Genomic DNA, 14,956 nt, shown 5'->3' on the forward strand with positions numbered 1-14,956 from the left:
ATACCAGAGCTTAGTCATCTCTCGTATCAGGAAGGGTTGAGGGCCACTGGCCAAACAACACCGTAAACCAGGCACGACAGGGCGGAGCTCATCGAAACACTTAAAATACTCAACAATTTGGACGATGTTGATCCGGACACTTTCTTCAAAAGGTCAGATGTAACACGAACGAGGAGCAACGGGTTCAAGCTCAACAAGCCACAATGTAGGACAGAAAACAGGAGAGGCTTTTTCTCCCGTATGGTGGTAAACCCGTGGAACAGCCTACCAGCCAAAGAGTAGGTAAGGTAAACGGCAAAACTCTACTGGGTTTTAAAATACAGATAGAAAAGATCGTCCAGGCAAATGGGTAGGACCTTTGACAAGTCGCCAACTTCCTGTCCTCGTTGAGGCCACCAATATTAGTGTCTCAAGTAAATTAAACGTCGGCAAAGATCAGTAACCAAAGAAAATGGGAAGAGCGACGTGGCGAGTAAGCGAGCGAGCGAGTGACGTCATCACAACAAAGGTTGCTATAGACGTCTCCACGACTCGTGAAGTTCGCCTGTCTTAAAGACCTGTGTCCACAATACCCGCCAAATTGTCCCTCCCACAGTACTCTCAGGACACTTATGGCAGTGTAAGTGTGTGGTGAGGCCACACCACTGAAGACATTGAGGATATACCACGAGGGAGAGACGAAACTGTGAAGGAAGGAGTCACTGGCTCCACCTGACCACCTTGTTCCTCGCACTCTCGTCATCCTCCGTAAGTACTTGAGTGCATTACCTGCTTGATACCTGCTTGATGGGGTTCTGGGAGTTCTTCTACTTCCCAAGCCCGGCCCGAGGCTAGGCTCGACTTGTGAGAGTTTGGTCCACCAGGCTGTTGCTTGGAGCGGCCCGCAGGGCCACATACCCACCACAGCCCGGCTGATTCGGAACTTATCTTAGAAAACAGTCCAGTTTTCTCTTGAAGATGTCCACGGTTGTTCCGGCAATATTTCTTATAGTCACTGGGAGAACGTTGAACAACCGTGGACCTCTGATGTTTATACTGCGAAGAGTTAGGGGTGACATGATAGAGGTTTACAAGTGGATGAATGGATACAACAAAGGGGATATTAATAGGGTATTAAAAGTATCAGCACAAGACAGAACACAAAACAATGGGTATAAATTGGATAAATTTAGATTTAGGAAAGACTTGGGAAAATACTGGTTCGGTAACAGGGTTGTTGATTGATTTGATTTGTTGATTTACCGCGTATCGTGGTGGAGGTGGGGTCCCTCGATTGTTTCAAGCGTGGGTTGGACATGTAAATGAGTGGGATTGGGTGGTTATAGATAGGAGCTGCCTCGTATGGGCCACTAGGCCGTCTGCAGTTGCCTTTGCTCTTATGTTCTTATGTTCTCTGATTGTGCCTATGGCACCTCTGCTCTTCACTGGTTCAATCCTGCAGTTTCTTCCATATCATTCACTCCAGTACGTTGTTATTTTACTGTGTAGATTTGGGACCTGGCCCTCCAGTATTTTTCATGTGTATATTATTTGGTATCTCTCTCGTCTCCTTTCTAGAGAGTACATTCAGAGAGCTTTGAGACGATCCGAATAATTTAGGTGTTTTATCTCAACGATGCGTGCCGTATATGTTCTCTGTATTCCCTCTATTTCAGCAATCTCTCCTGCTCTGAAGGGGGGAAGTGAGTACTGAGCTTTCTGCTCCACCATTGTCTGCTCCAACATTGTCTTACACCCCCAACATACAATTGTTAATAATAAAAATAATAAAAATTTATTTAGGAACAGTACATACAGTACATAGTTGCAGAGTTACAGTACAAACATTCTGTTTGATTTAATGATGGAGGTAGTACATACAATACCTAAAGCCACTAGTACGCATAGCGTTCCGGGCAAGGAGAGGTGGGGAAAAAAAAACACTTAGACTAAAACTTAATAGTAATTAAGCTTAAAGTATAATTGCATTGAAAGAAAAAAATAAAAATAATAAAAGATGAAAAAAGGGGGGGAACATGGTAGAAAATAGCCAATATACAAGTTGGTCAACAAACAGCATGTTTTTTTTTTCTTCAACAAAAATGTTGGGGTATGGAAATAGGACTATAGAATTGTTAGAGGTGTGGACGTTGGCCAGTGGAATTGTTGGGGTAAATTATATGCCTGGCATTGTTGGGGTGTGGACATTGGCCTATCGAATAATGATAACTTTTATAATAATAATAATAATAATAATAAGAAGAAATTTCACTGGGACTGTGTAGTGTGTCAAACCCATGACCAAGGCATTGCCAGCTGCATACTCTACTACTGTACCACCACTGACTTTCTTACAATCGGATTTCTACTAATATCACAGGAAGTCTGTGATATCCTGATATCACAGTCCTGAAGCCAGTCCAAGTTTTATTTAAGACCCCAAGCACTTGGGTGATGGATAAAGTACTGTAGTTCAACATTGTATGCACAACTTCAGATACACAGAAAACCACACTAAGGTGATATACATCAATGAACAATCCACTGAGGCTGTGAGGTAATGCAAACATTGCAGGTTTGCATCATCTAACAGCCCGAGGGAATTTTCTCATTGATGTATATCACTTTAGTGTGATTTTCTGTGTAAATAATAATAATAATATTATTATTTATTCAAAAGATTGTGTGTACAAAGAACATAAGAATATTGTTCAATTGAAGGGACAGAAGTTACACATACTAATGAAGCCACTATTACGCAAAGCGTTTCGGGCAAAATTAATAATAATATAGAAATTTTTTAATTAAAGTTGTGATGGGATAAAACACTTAATACTATTAGAGAAGTAAGCTAACAAAATGAGAATGTTCAAGGAAAATAAAAAATTAATACAAAGAAGGTGATACTTAAGGATGACAAGCATAGACTATTACATTATGGAGTCAGTAGTTCTAGCAACAGTACCGTAGTTTATTTACATTAATTACAGAATGGAAATACAAGGTGTAATTTAGAAAAGCAAGTGAACTATTCCTCATAACATTTTCTTTGAACATATCAGAACATAGAGTAACATACTATAATTTAAGGTTAATTTGGCCAACAGTTTCAAATAACCAAGATCATAAAGGACCCCCCCCCCCCCCCCCCGAAAAAAAAAATTAATAATACATATGCCAGTACACATTTGCCTTATGAAAAATTTAAATAATAAAGAATTTGTATTGCAATGAAATAAATTGATATGGCATGCTACAGTACAGTACTGTACTTACCTTACCAGTTGAGTTGTGTAGTGCAAACTTTGTTAGCCTTAATATCCTGAGAGTGCCACACATATGAATATAAATTGTTTAAAGAACAGTAACTTTTCTAATAAATGTACATTATACACTACAGTCTGTACATAAAGTACAGACCACTAGAATCACACTACTGCAGTACACGTATATCATATAAACTACACTTTGTACATTTAATGTCATTAGAACTGTGTTGTACAGCTCAATTGGTACTCCCAGGTAAGTTATGGCTAGTGTTGGGTGCTGGTCCAGTTGCCTGGGCATCCTTGGAAGGTGAGTCCTTGCTAGTGCTGGGCGCTGGTCCAGTTGCCTGGGCATCCTCAGAAGGTGTGTCCTTGCTAGTGCTGGGTGCTGGTCCAGTTGCCTGGGCATCCTCAGAAGGTGAGTCCTTGCTAGTGCTGGGTGCTGGTCCAGTTGCCTGGACATCCTCAGAAGGTGTGTCCTTGCTAGTGCTGGGTGCTGGTCCAGTTGCCTGGACATCCTCAGAAGGTGTGTCCTTGCTAGTGCTAGGTGCTGGTCCAGTTACCTGGGCATCCTCAGAAGGTGTGTCCTTGCTAGTGCTGGGTGCTGGTCCAGTTGCCTGGGCATCCTCAGAAGGTGAGTCTTTGCTAGTGCTGGGTGCTGGTCCTGTAGGCCTACTGTGAAATCGTACCAAAAACTTTGGAATCATAGATTGTTTCTTTGTTGTGAGCTTCATTATAATATCTTTCATGTCCTTTAGGTGCAGGTAATAATCTGTCAGCTCTTCATTATCAGTTACAACAACCAAATCAAGCAGATCATTAACCTTTTGCAATGATGCAGCATATGGAATAGATAACTTACTGTCATCTTCCTCTTCCACATCTTCATCATTATTATCAGTAACAGACTAGATAATCTCATTATCAGTTAATTCACCATAACCTGGATCATCACCATCATTATCTAACCATGCATTCACATCAGAAAGTTGCAAATCTTCCTCACCTGCATCTCTGAATGTCTCAAAAATCGCATTATCAAAGCCCTCAAAATCATAGTCATCTTCATCTTCATTCTAACCAGGTACCGGACTCAGAATTTTATTCCATGCATTCTTTAATGTGGTGACCTTTAACTCGCTCCATTCTTTGGCCTAGTTGTAAATTGCATCTTTAATTGAATATTTCTTGAAGTTTTCTAGTGTTCTACTAGCCTTTGTATGAACAAATCCACAAGGGCCGTGACGAGGATTCGAACTTGCGTCCAAGAGCATACTTTGTATCCTTATTAGTCACTGTGTTGCTCGGGCTCCAAATATGGCACCCCCCCCCTGTGTGCAGGAAATAAATTCTTGGCAAAATTTTTTTTCTCTTCTAATGTTAAAATAAAGTCTCTGATCACGGGAAACTAAAAAATAAATATTGTATGTGACATACTTTAGCCATGATGGAGCTGGGAAGTTGAGCAAATTTTGGGCACTAGGCGATGGAGCGCTCAGGGTTTATCGCTATGCTCAAAATTATGGGGCTTATATATGTGACATATATTATTAAATATGACCGAAAAAGTAAGATTAATAATTCTAACACAAATTTTCTCGATCTTTCTTACGTTTCTTTTCACTGTTGATGGTAATGAAAAAACGCAACTACTTCATGCTACAAACGAATGGAGAAACAGCAACATCGACGAAAGTCTCCGTACTCGCATTGAACAACACCTCGACATCCTTACAGACCGACATCACCTCAGCACTGAAACAAGGATAATCAAGAAACTAACAACGTTATATGGAGGACCTATGGCAATTCCACGACCAAGAGATGGCTTCCTGAACCTTGCAGGAATCAACCTCACTGAGGACCAAGTCACTCTCCAAAATCTGGGTATAAACTGTCACGTTATGTCCAGACCGAGTGAGATGGCCCGGAAAGTGGAGTTGGAGATTGTGTTGGACGACATATTCGACCTCGAGACACAAAAGGTCACCACCATAGATACCTTACAAGCAGACTTATTGCGGAAGGAGGAAAGAATCGAGGCAACTACAGAAGCACCATACTGCCCCCCGAGCTCAAAGTGGCAGCTAAGAGCCTTCGTGAGAACAAGGAGATAGTTGTCAGGAGAGGTGACAAATCGCCAATATACGTCATTCTTAAAAAAGACGAATATCTGGCGAAAATGAACCTCATACTCTCTGACCAAACTAAATTCCAAAGGGTAACGAAGGAAACTACAGCCGAATTGAAAGCAAAGGTCAACAAATTGATCGAAACTGTGAACGCCAAGAAATCCGGACTCCACCTGCCAAAGGTTATTGGGCAATATAAACCTGGATATGCGTATGGAAATGTCAAGACACACAAGCCTGAAAACCCACTTCGGCCAATCATCAGCCAGATACCCACAGCCACGTACAGACTGGCGAAACGACTCAACGGCCTTGCTGACTCCTTATGTCCCTTGCGCCTTCAGCCTGAAGTCTCCAAAGGAATTTGTTGACTTACTGCGGGGAACATGGGCCACAGGGATAAGAGCCTCGTTGGACGTAGAATCACTGTTTACCAACATACCTGTGGATGAAACAATCGGGATGATAACCGACAGAGTGTATCGTGATCCAGCCTGTACTCCTCTTGACATACCAGAAAACATTCTAAGGAAACTACTCCAGGCTTGTACTAAAGAGGCACCTTTCTTGAGCCCGGATGGACACATGTATAAGCAAGTAGATGGGGTCGCCATGGGTTCTCCCCTAGGTGTCCTGTTTGCAAACTTCTACATGGGTACCATCGAGCAAAAAGTCTTAGTCGACATGAACTTGAAACCGGCCATATACTGCAGGTATGTTGACGACATTTTTAAACAGGTACCTGATGTCAGACATCTGCAGGAGCTGAAGGAGGCATTTGAGCAGAATTCTGTGTTGCGTTTCACTTACGAGATGGAGAAGGATGGGAAGCTGCCCTTTCTAGATGTAACAGTCATGGAAAGGAGCGGAGTTTTCCACACTGCAGTCTACACTAAGGAAACGAACATAGGAATGTGCCTGAATGCCAACAGTGACTGCCCAGACAGGTACAAGAGGAGTGTTGTTAATGCTTATGTCGACCGTGCTCTCAGCCACAGCTCAGAATGGAAGCAAGTCGACAAAGAACTCTGTGGGGTAAGGCAGGTCCTAGTTAACAACGGCTTCTCCAATGGTTTCGTGGAAGACATCATAAGTAGGAAAGTGAAACGCCATGCAACCTCTGAAGAGACAACTAACACAACACCTATATCCCCTATTAGACTATTTTACAGGAACTTCTTTTCCACAGCCCATAAAACGGAGGAAAGGGTCCTGAAAGATATTGTTAGTAGAAACGTTATACCTACAGACAAAAATCAGAAGATACAACAGACAATTTACTATAAAACCAAAAAAACGGCCTGCCTACTCATGAGAAACTCTCCAGACACAAAGCAGAACGCTTTAAAAGAGACCAACGTCGTCTATGCCTTCAAATGCCCTCTTGGGGACTGTAAGCCTCAAAAAACTCAGTATATAGGTAAGACAACAATATCTCTTTCCAGGCATTTAACGATGCATAAGCAACAGGGCTCCATTAAGGAACATATAATCTCTTCCCACAACCAAACCATCACCAGAGAAATCTTAGCAAACAACACAGAAATCATCGATAGATACAGCGATAGCAGGCGGCTTGACATCTGCGAGGCACTACACATCAAGAAGTCAACACCAGCAATCAACAGCCAATTAATACACAACTATTTTCTACCCACTTCAAGACTCCGCTCCAATATAGAAGCATCAAGAAATATGGGCTAATAAAAATAGGCCTTCTGCAGTTGCCTACCTTTAATACCAATTGTTTCGTGTCCTGTCTTGTGTTAAAAGTTTATTTTCACCTCATCCAAAACTATTGTAACATGTCACCTCACCCAAATGTAGGTATAAAAACTCGAAGATGTTTAAGCTCTATTCAGTTAAAGTTGTGTGTGTGTGTGTAAACTAAAGTCTTTGAAAATGTAATAAGTTTTACGAAACGCGCTCAAGTGTCGCGTCAGACTAGAAATAAAAATGAATTTTGGAGAATTGACTTTTGAATTACCATCAACAGTGAAAAGAAACGTAAGAAAGATCGAGAAAATTCATGTTAGAATTATTAATCTTACTTTTTCGGTCATATTTGATCATAAATATATATATATATATATATATATATATATATATATATATATATATATATATATATATATATATATATTTATTTATTTATTTATTTATTTATTTATTTATACACAAGAAGGTACATTGGGTTTGTGAGAATACATAGCATGGTATTTACAATCTTGTAAAGCCGCTAATACGCACAGCGTTTCAGGTAGGTCCTTAATCTAACAGATAATTAAAATAGGTAAATTCTAGCAGAATTAATAAAATGATAACAGATACATTGCAAGAAAAAAATGAGATGAGAGAGATTAGTATATTAAAGCACATTGGTATATTAACGCTCTGATAGATTGCATTGACAGCTTGATTGGTAATTTAAACAAAGATTATTAGGCACGATACAGCATATTGATAGCACATAAAAAGACAGCAATGATCACAATGGTAAAGTTGTTTGGATTGGGTACATCAAGATTGGGAGATTGGGTAGCACTAGATACAGTGCAATTTTAAAGCAACAAGGTAGAAAACTATGAAGATGAAATTAGGTACTTTTTAGTATTGTTTTTGAATGACGCAAAAGTTGGACAGCTTTTCAATTCATTAGGGAGTGAGTTCCATAGACTAGGTCCCTCTATTTGTATAGAGTGTTTACTCAGATTAAGTTTGACTCTGGGGATATCACAGAGATATTTATTTCTGGTGTGGTAATAATGGGTCCTATTACATCTGTCCAGGGAGAGTTTCAGTGCAGGATTTGCATTTAAGAACAGGGTTTTGTAAATGTAGTTGACAAAAGAGAATGTGTGGAGTGAGATTATATTTAGCATGTTTAGGGAGTTAAACAAGGGGGCTGAGTGTTGTCTGAAAGCAGAATTGGTTATTATTCTGATAGCAGATTTTTGCTGGGTAATGATGGACTTGAGGTGGTTTGCAGTGGTTGAACCCCATGTACAGATACCATAATTAAGATAGGGATAGATAAGTGCATAATATAGTGAGATGAGAGCAGAGTTAGGTACATAATATCTGATTTTGGAGAGTATACCAACTGTTTTAGAGACTTTCTTAGTTATGTGTTGTATGTGGGTGCTGAAGTTGAGTCTCTTGTCTAAGAATAGGCCATGAAACTTTCCATCATTTTTATTACTAATGTTAACATTGTCTATCTGAAGCTGAATTGCATTTGTTGATTTGCTACCAAATAAGATGTAGTAGGTCTTCTCTATGTTAAGTGATAGTTTGTTGATTGACATCCATAGTGGACTTTTTTTTAGTTCATTATTACCAACATTATTTAGTGTATGTAGGTTGGGGTTAGAATAGATGAGGGTAGTATCATCAGCAAACAATATAGGTTTGAGAATGTTAGAGACATTAGGCACATCGTTGATGTATATAAGAAATAGGAGAGGTCCCAAGATGCTGCCCTGTGGCACTCCAACGGTTATTGGTAGAGTGGAAGAGGTTATATCATTGATGGCTACACATTGGTGTCTATCACTATGATAGGATTGGATATAGTCCAGGGCATGGCCTCGGATTCCATTGTAACACCGTAAAGGTGTTTTGTTTTGTATTTAATATGTATATATATATATACAGTACAACCTCGATTCAACGTACCCCGATTCAACGAATCTCCGGCTAGTTCGCACACTTTTCAGGCCGAATTTACTCACCCGGTTCGACGAACAATGGTTCACCGAAGCGAGGGATGTTCGGATTTGCTTACGATGTCCAGACAGAGTTCACAGACTGGTGGAAAACTTTCCCATTCTATAACAGATTACAATTAATAATTCTCTCATATGACATGTTGGATCACACAAGTGGATCACACAAGTGGATCACACAAGTGGACCACACATGTGGACCACAAGTGGTCCACAAGCTTACGATTTTGGGACAGAGTTCACAGAGTGGTGGAAAACTTTCTCATTCTATCACAGATTACAATTAATAATTCCTTCATAAGAAGTTGGATCACACAAGTGAACCATATGAACCAAACACCAGCCAAAATGGTCCACACAAACACCAGCCAAAATGGTCCACACAAACACCAGCCAGTGATCCACTTAAGTGAACAACTGAGTTTCCATGATTTTCGTTCACTGATTTGGGGCACACGTATCTTTGTACATTAATTTAAAGGATGAAGCGTGATTACCTAGCTACATGTGGTAAAATCTCCTTATAGACATTTTCTGTGATGAAACAAGATGAGTGAGGGTGGACAGATAAGAGAATACTGTACTGTAAACCTCACTTTACAGTGAGGTTTCACTCACTTTCGTCTGTGTTTCGTCATAGTTCAGTGACCCATGACTTTTGAAAGTTTCATATTAATAAATAATTTCTAAAACCAGTGTTTTAATAGCTTTTTATTATCCTAATTAAACTAAACTAAATAAAACCGAAAATATGCTGTAACATGATAGACATCTGCTCTTTGAGAAATTACTGTATGTTATTGGAACAACTCTAGCGTGAGTGGACGGGTCTAATCCCTGTACACACACCATGCTTGTTTCATCCCTCCCTCCCTCCCTCCCTCCCTCTCTCCCCCTCCCTCCCCCTCCCTCCCTCTCTCTCTCTCTCTCTCTCTCTCTCTCTCTCTCTCTCTCTCTCTCTCTCTCTCTCTCTCTCTCTCTCTCCCTCTCCCTCTCTCTCTCTCTCTCTCTCTCTCTCCCCCTCTCTCTCTCCCCCTCTCTCTCCCCCTCTCTCTCTCTCTCTCTCTCTCTCTCTCTCCTCTCTCTCTCTCTCTCTCTCTCTCTCTCTCTCTCTCTCTCTCTCTCTCTCTCTCTCTCTCTCTCTCTCTCCCCTCCCCTCTCTCTCTCTCCCCCTCTCTCTCTCTCTCTCCCCCCTCTCTCTCTCTCTCCCCCCCTCTCTCTCTCTCTCTCTCTCTCTCTCTCTCTCTCTCTCTCTCTCTCTCTCTCTCTCTCTCTCTCTCTCTCTCTCCCCCCCCTCTCTCTCTCTCTCTTTTTTTTTCTCTCTCTCTCTCTCCATCCATCCCCCTCCCTCCATCCATCCCCTCCATCCATCCATCCATCCCCTCCCTCCATCCATCCATCCATCCCCTCCCTCCATCCATCCATCCATCCCCTCCCTCCCTCCATCCATCCATCCATCCATCCCCTCCCTCCATCCATCCATCCATCCATCCATCCATCTATCCATCCCCTCCATCCATCCATCCATCCCCTCCCTCCATCCATCCATCCATCTATCCCCTCCATCCATCCATCCCCTCCCTCCATCCATCCATCCCCTCACTCCCACCATCCATCCATCCATCCCCTCCCTCCATCCCTCCCTCCATCCCTCCATCCATCCATCCCCTCCCTCCCTCCATCCATCCATCCATCCATCCATCCATCCATCCATCCATCCCCTCCATCCATCCATCCATCCATCCATCCATCCCCTCCATCCATCCATCCCCTCCATCCCCTCCCTCCCCTCCATCCATCCATCCATCCATCCATCCATCCATCCATCCATCCATCCATCCCCTCCCTCCATCCATCCATCCCCTCCCTCCATCCATCCATCCCCTCCCTCCATCCATCCATCCATCCCCTCCCTCCATCCATCCATCCCCTCCCTCCATCCATCCATCCATCCCCCCTCCATCCATCCATCCATCCCTTCCCTCCATCCATCCATCCATCCCCTCCCTCCATCCATCCATCCCCCTCCCTCCATCCATCCATCCATCCCCCCTCCATCCTTCCATCCATCCCCTCCCTCCATCCATCCATCCCCTCCCTCCCACCATCTATCCATCCATCCCCTCCCTCCATCCATCCATCCCTCCCCTCCCTCCATCCATCCATCCATCCCCCCTCCATCCATCCATCCATCCCCTCCATCCATCCATCCCCTCCCTCCATCCATCCCCTCCCTCCATCCATCCCCTCCCTCCATCCATCCATCCATCCCCCCTCCATCCATCCATCCATCCATCCATCCATCCATCCATCCCCTCCCTCCATCCATCCATCCCCTTTCTCCCTCCATCCATCCAGAATTGAAGAAACAAATCAAGTTAAAAAAAAAAAGTTAACTGGTCAGAGTTAGGGTTATCAGCGAGTCGGTCCCTTCACCACCACCGACACACCTCCCCCCCCCCACCACTACAGCCCATACACACACCCTCAAATCATCCATCCTTCCATCCCTCCCTCCATCCTACCATCAATCCATCTCCATCCTCTCCTTCCCTGCCTCCCTCCGTGTCGGTCTCCCTCCATGCTTGCCTCCCTCCCTGCCTCTCCCTCACAAGCTCTGCCTGCCCACCTCCCTCCCAACCTCCCACTGATTTGTGGCAGACGTATCTTTGTAAATTAATTTAAAGGCTGAAGCGTGATTAGCTAGCTACATGTCGTAAAATCTCCTTATAGACATTTTCTGTGATAAAACAAGGTGAGTGAGGGTGGACAGATAAGGGAATACTGTTCTGTAAACCTCACTTGGTTTTCCTTCGTCTGTGTCGTTATAGTTCAGTGACCCATGACTTTGAAAGTTTCAGACTAATAAATCATTTCTAAAACCAATGCTTTAATAGCTTTTTATTATCCTAATTAAACTAAACTAAATAAAACCGAAAATATACTGTAATATGATAGACATCTGCTATTTGAGAAATTATTTGTTATTGGAACAACTCCAGCGTGAGCGAGTGGACGGGTCTAATCCCTGTACACACACACCATGCGTTTCTCGTTTCAATTCGTCGCCACAGTTCAGTGACTACGGCTACAAAATAATAAAATTAATAAATCATTTAATCAATGGTCATTTAACAGATGATGAGATTATACAAAATGTTACTGGCACTGTTGACGTTCCCAGCACCAGCACAGCCGTACCCAGCACCAGCACAGCCGTACCCAGCACCAGCACAGCCGTACCCAGCACCAGCACAGCCGTACCCAGCACCAGCACAGCCGTACCCAGCACCAGCACAGCCGTACCCAGCACCAGCACAGCCGTACCCAGCACCAGCACAGAAGTACCCAGCACCAGCACAGCCGTACCCAGCACCAGCACAGCCGTACCCAGCACCAGCACAGCCGTACCCAGCACCAGCACAGCTGTACCCAGCACCAGCACAGCCGTACCCAGCACCAGCCAGCACAGCCGTACCCAGCACCAGCACAGCCGTACCCAGCACCAGCACAGCTGTACCCAGCACCAGCACAGCCGTACCCAGCACCAGCACAGCCGTACCCAGCACCAGCACAGCCGTACCCAGCACCAGCACAGCCGTACCCAGCACCAGCACAGCCATACCCAGCACCAGCACAGCTGTACCCAGCACCAGCACAGCTGTACCCAGCACCAGCACAGCCGTACCCAGCACCAGCACAAAAGCAGCTGAAGCCAACACAGCAGCAGCGAGCACCAGCAAAGCTGATGCAAACATCTAAAAACATCGTGTGTGAAGTGAACAATTAGAATAAGTGTTAAATTCAAGTGTGTACATAGTGTTAAAATTAAAGTTACAATAATTCTAATGTACAATAGTTTTCAAGAACTGTATTGTAGTACTCAACATACAGCAAAACCACTTTTAATAATACAGTGCTAACGGCTTAATGCACTGCAGTACCTATTTACTGTAGAGCATTCACAACTTCACAAAACTTCAAGATGGACATAACTCCAACAATAAGGTAAATACATGAATTACAGTATTTTTAGTAGAGAAGTAAAATATAGGTACAGTAAGTAATATGATACAATGCATTTTTATTGTGTACAAGAAAAAAAAAAGACTGACGCAAACGCCTCTTGAAGGTCACCTCTTGCAACGAATCCAACGCTCCAACGAACTGGGGGTGGGCCCATATAGTACGTTGAATCGAGGTTGTACTGTATATATATATTATATATATATATATATATATATATATATATATATATATATATATATATATATATGTATATATATATATATATATATATATATATATATATATATATATATATATATATATATATACAGTAGTACCTCGCATAACGATTGCCCCAATAGACGAATATTTTGGGTAACGAACGGCCCGATCGGCGTCAAATTGTCCCGTGTGACGAACGCTGGTTTGAGTAACGTCAACACCACATGGTGGGGTCGCGCTGCTTCTTGCACATTCTTAGACGCCTCCGACGATGCACATAAATTATGTTGTTCTTGTTTAAAGATGCTAATGATGGTGGGATATAAAAGGGTGAATGCTGAGATGTCGCAAAGCATTGACGTTTTTGTAGGAAAAAAGAAATGAAATGTCTGATATACAATAAATGTCAAAAAGGTTCGTTCGATGTTCAGCAGGTAGGCTGCTCCATTATAACAATCTTTCTTTGTTTCAAATGTGTTCCATTTGTTTTTTATTTGTCATTTACGTCTCAATAATGGAGAAGCCTACCTTACATACACTGAATAAACCATTATGACATTTTCCTTTCTTCAAATGTGTTCAATATTTATTTTTCATTTGTCTTATAGCAAAAGGTTCGTTTGGTGGTCGGCAGGTAGGCTGCTCCATGTTTCTTACATACAAAAAACGTAAATAATAAAAAAATGAAGAATTTTGAAAACCAATACAAATGTCAAAAAGGTTCGTTCGGTGGTCTACAGGTCAGCTGCTCCATGTTTCTTAAAAAAAAAAAAAAAAAAAAATAAAAGAACTGTTGAAACAATTTGAAAAATGGACAAATGTCATAAAGGTTTGTTCAGTGTTAGTCGGGTAGGCTGCTCCATTATTGAGACGTAAGTGACAAATACAAAACAAATTTAACACATTTGAAACAAAGAAAGATTGTCATAATGGAGCAGCCTACCCAACAAACACTGAACGAACCTTTTGCTAGAACGAATATGAAAGACAAGGGCTGCTGGCTGGGTTAGTACTGCGTGAGCAACCATTTGTGGCACACGCGCCTCTGGCTCTCAAACACCTGTCCCACACGGTGTTGAAAGACTGTGCTCAGTCGGTGCAATTCAGACCCTATTGTTTGAAGAACATAAGGGTCATAACATTGGTGAAGCTAGGCGCAATAAGGGATTAACACAACGGTCGGATGCCAGTGATACAGCACCTATGAGGATGATACAGCGAGCGTATCCAGGTGTAGCTCTGAGCCCCACCCTTGCCATCTCTAATGTATATAGATGATACATAGATGAATCGTTTTCTGCGTTCAGTGATGATGCATCTGATACAAGTAGCATAGATAAAGTGTTAGCGGCTTCCATGGTGGTGGTGTTCATTGATATTTTCAAGAATACCTGAATCTCTTCCTGACTGATGGACACTCTTTGAGGCTAGCTGAATCTCTTCCTGACTGATGGACACTCTTTGAGGCTAGCTGAATCTCTTCGTGTGGGACCTTACAAAGCGATCTTTTCAAGACTACCTTACAAATTGAGCTTTTCCTATAATCGTTTCAATACTACTTTATGCTTTACAAGCTTGGCTACATACCACCTACAAGTACTAAAGCCAAGGGTGCACGCGA

General features: G+C 42.4%; 1 protein-coding gene across 1 annotated transcript in view; it reads left to right on the forward strand.

Annotated features, from left to right (window-relative positions):
* The first annotated feature begins 473 nt into the window (after positions 1-473).
* The window catches only part of LOC123765941 (tripartite motif-containing protein 5-like), a 335,145-nt gene continuing 320,662 nt past the window's right edge, over positions 474-14,956 (forward strand). Inside the window, exon 1 of the mRNA XM_069337367.1 lies at positions 474-747. The gene's annotated coding sequence lies outside the window, so the exon portion shown is untranslated. The remainder of the gene's footprint in view (positions 748-14,956) is intronic.

Source organism: Procambarus clarkii, chromosome 37, assembly GCF_040958095.1.
Source record: "Procambarus clarkii isolate CNS0578487 chromosome 37, FALCON_Pclarkii_2.0, whole genome shotgun sequence".
Taxonomy (NCBI): Eukaryota; Metazoa; Arthropoda; class Malacostraca; order Decapoda; family Cambaridae; genus Procambarus; species Procambarus clarkii.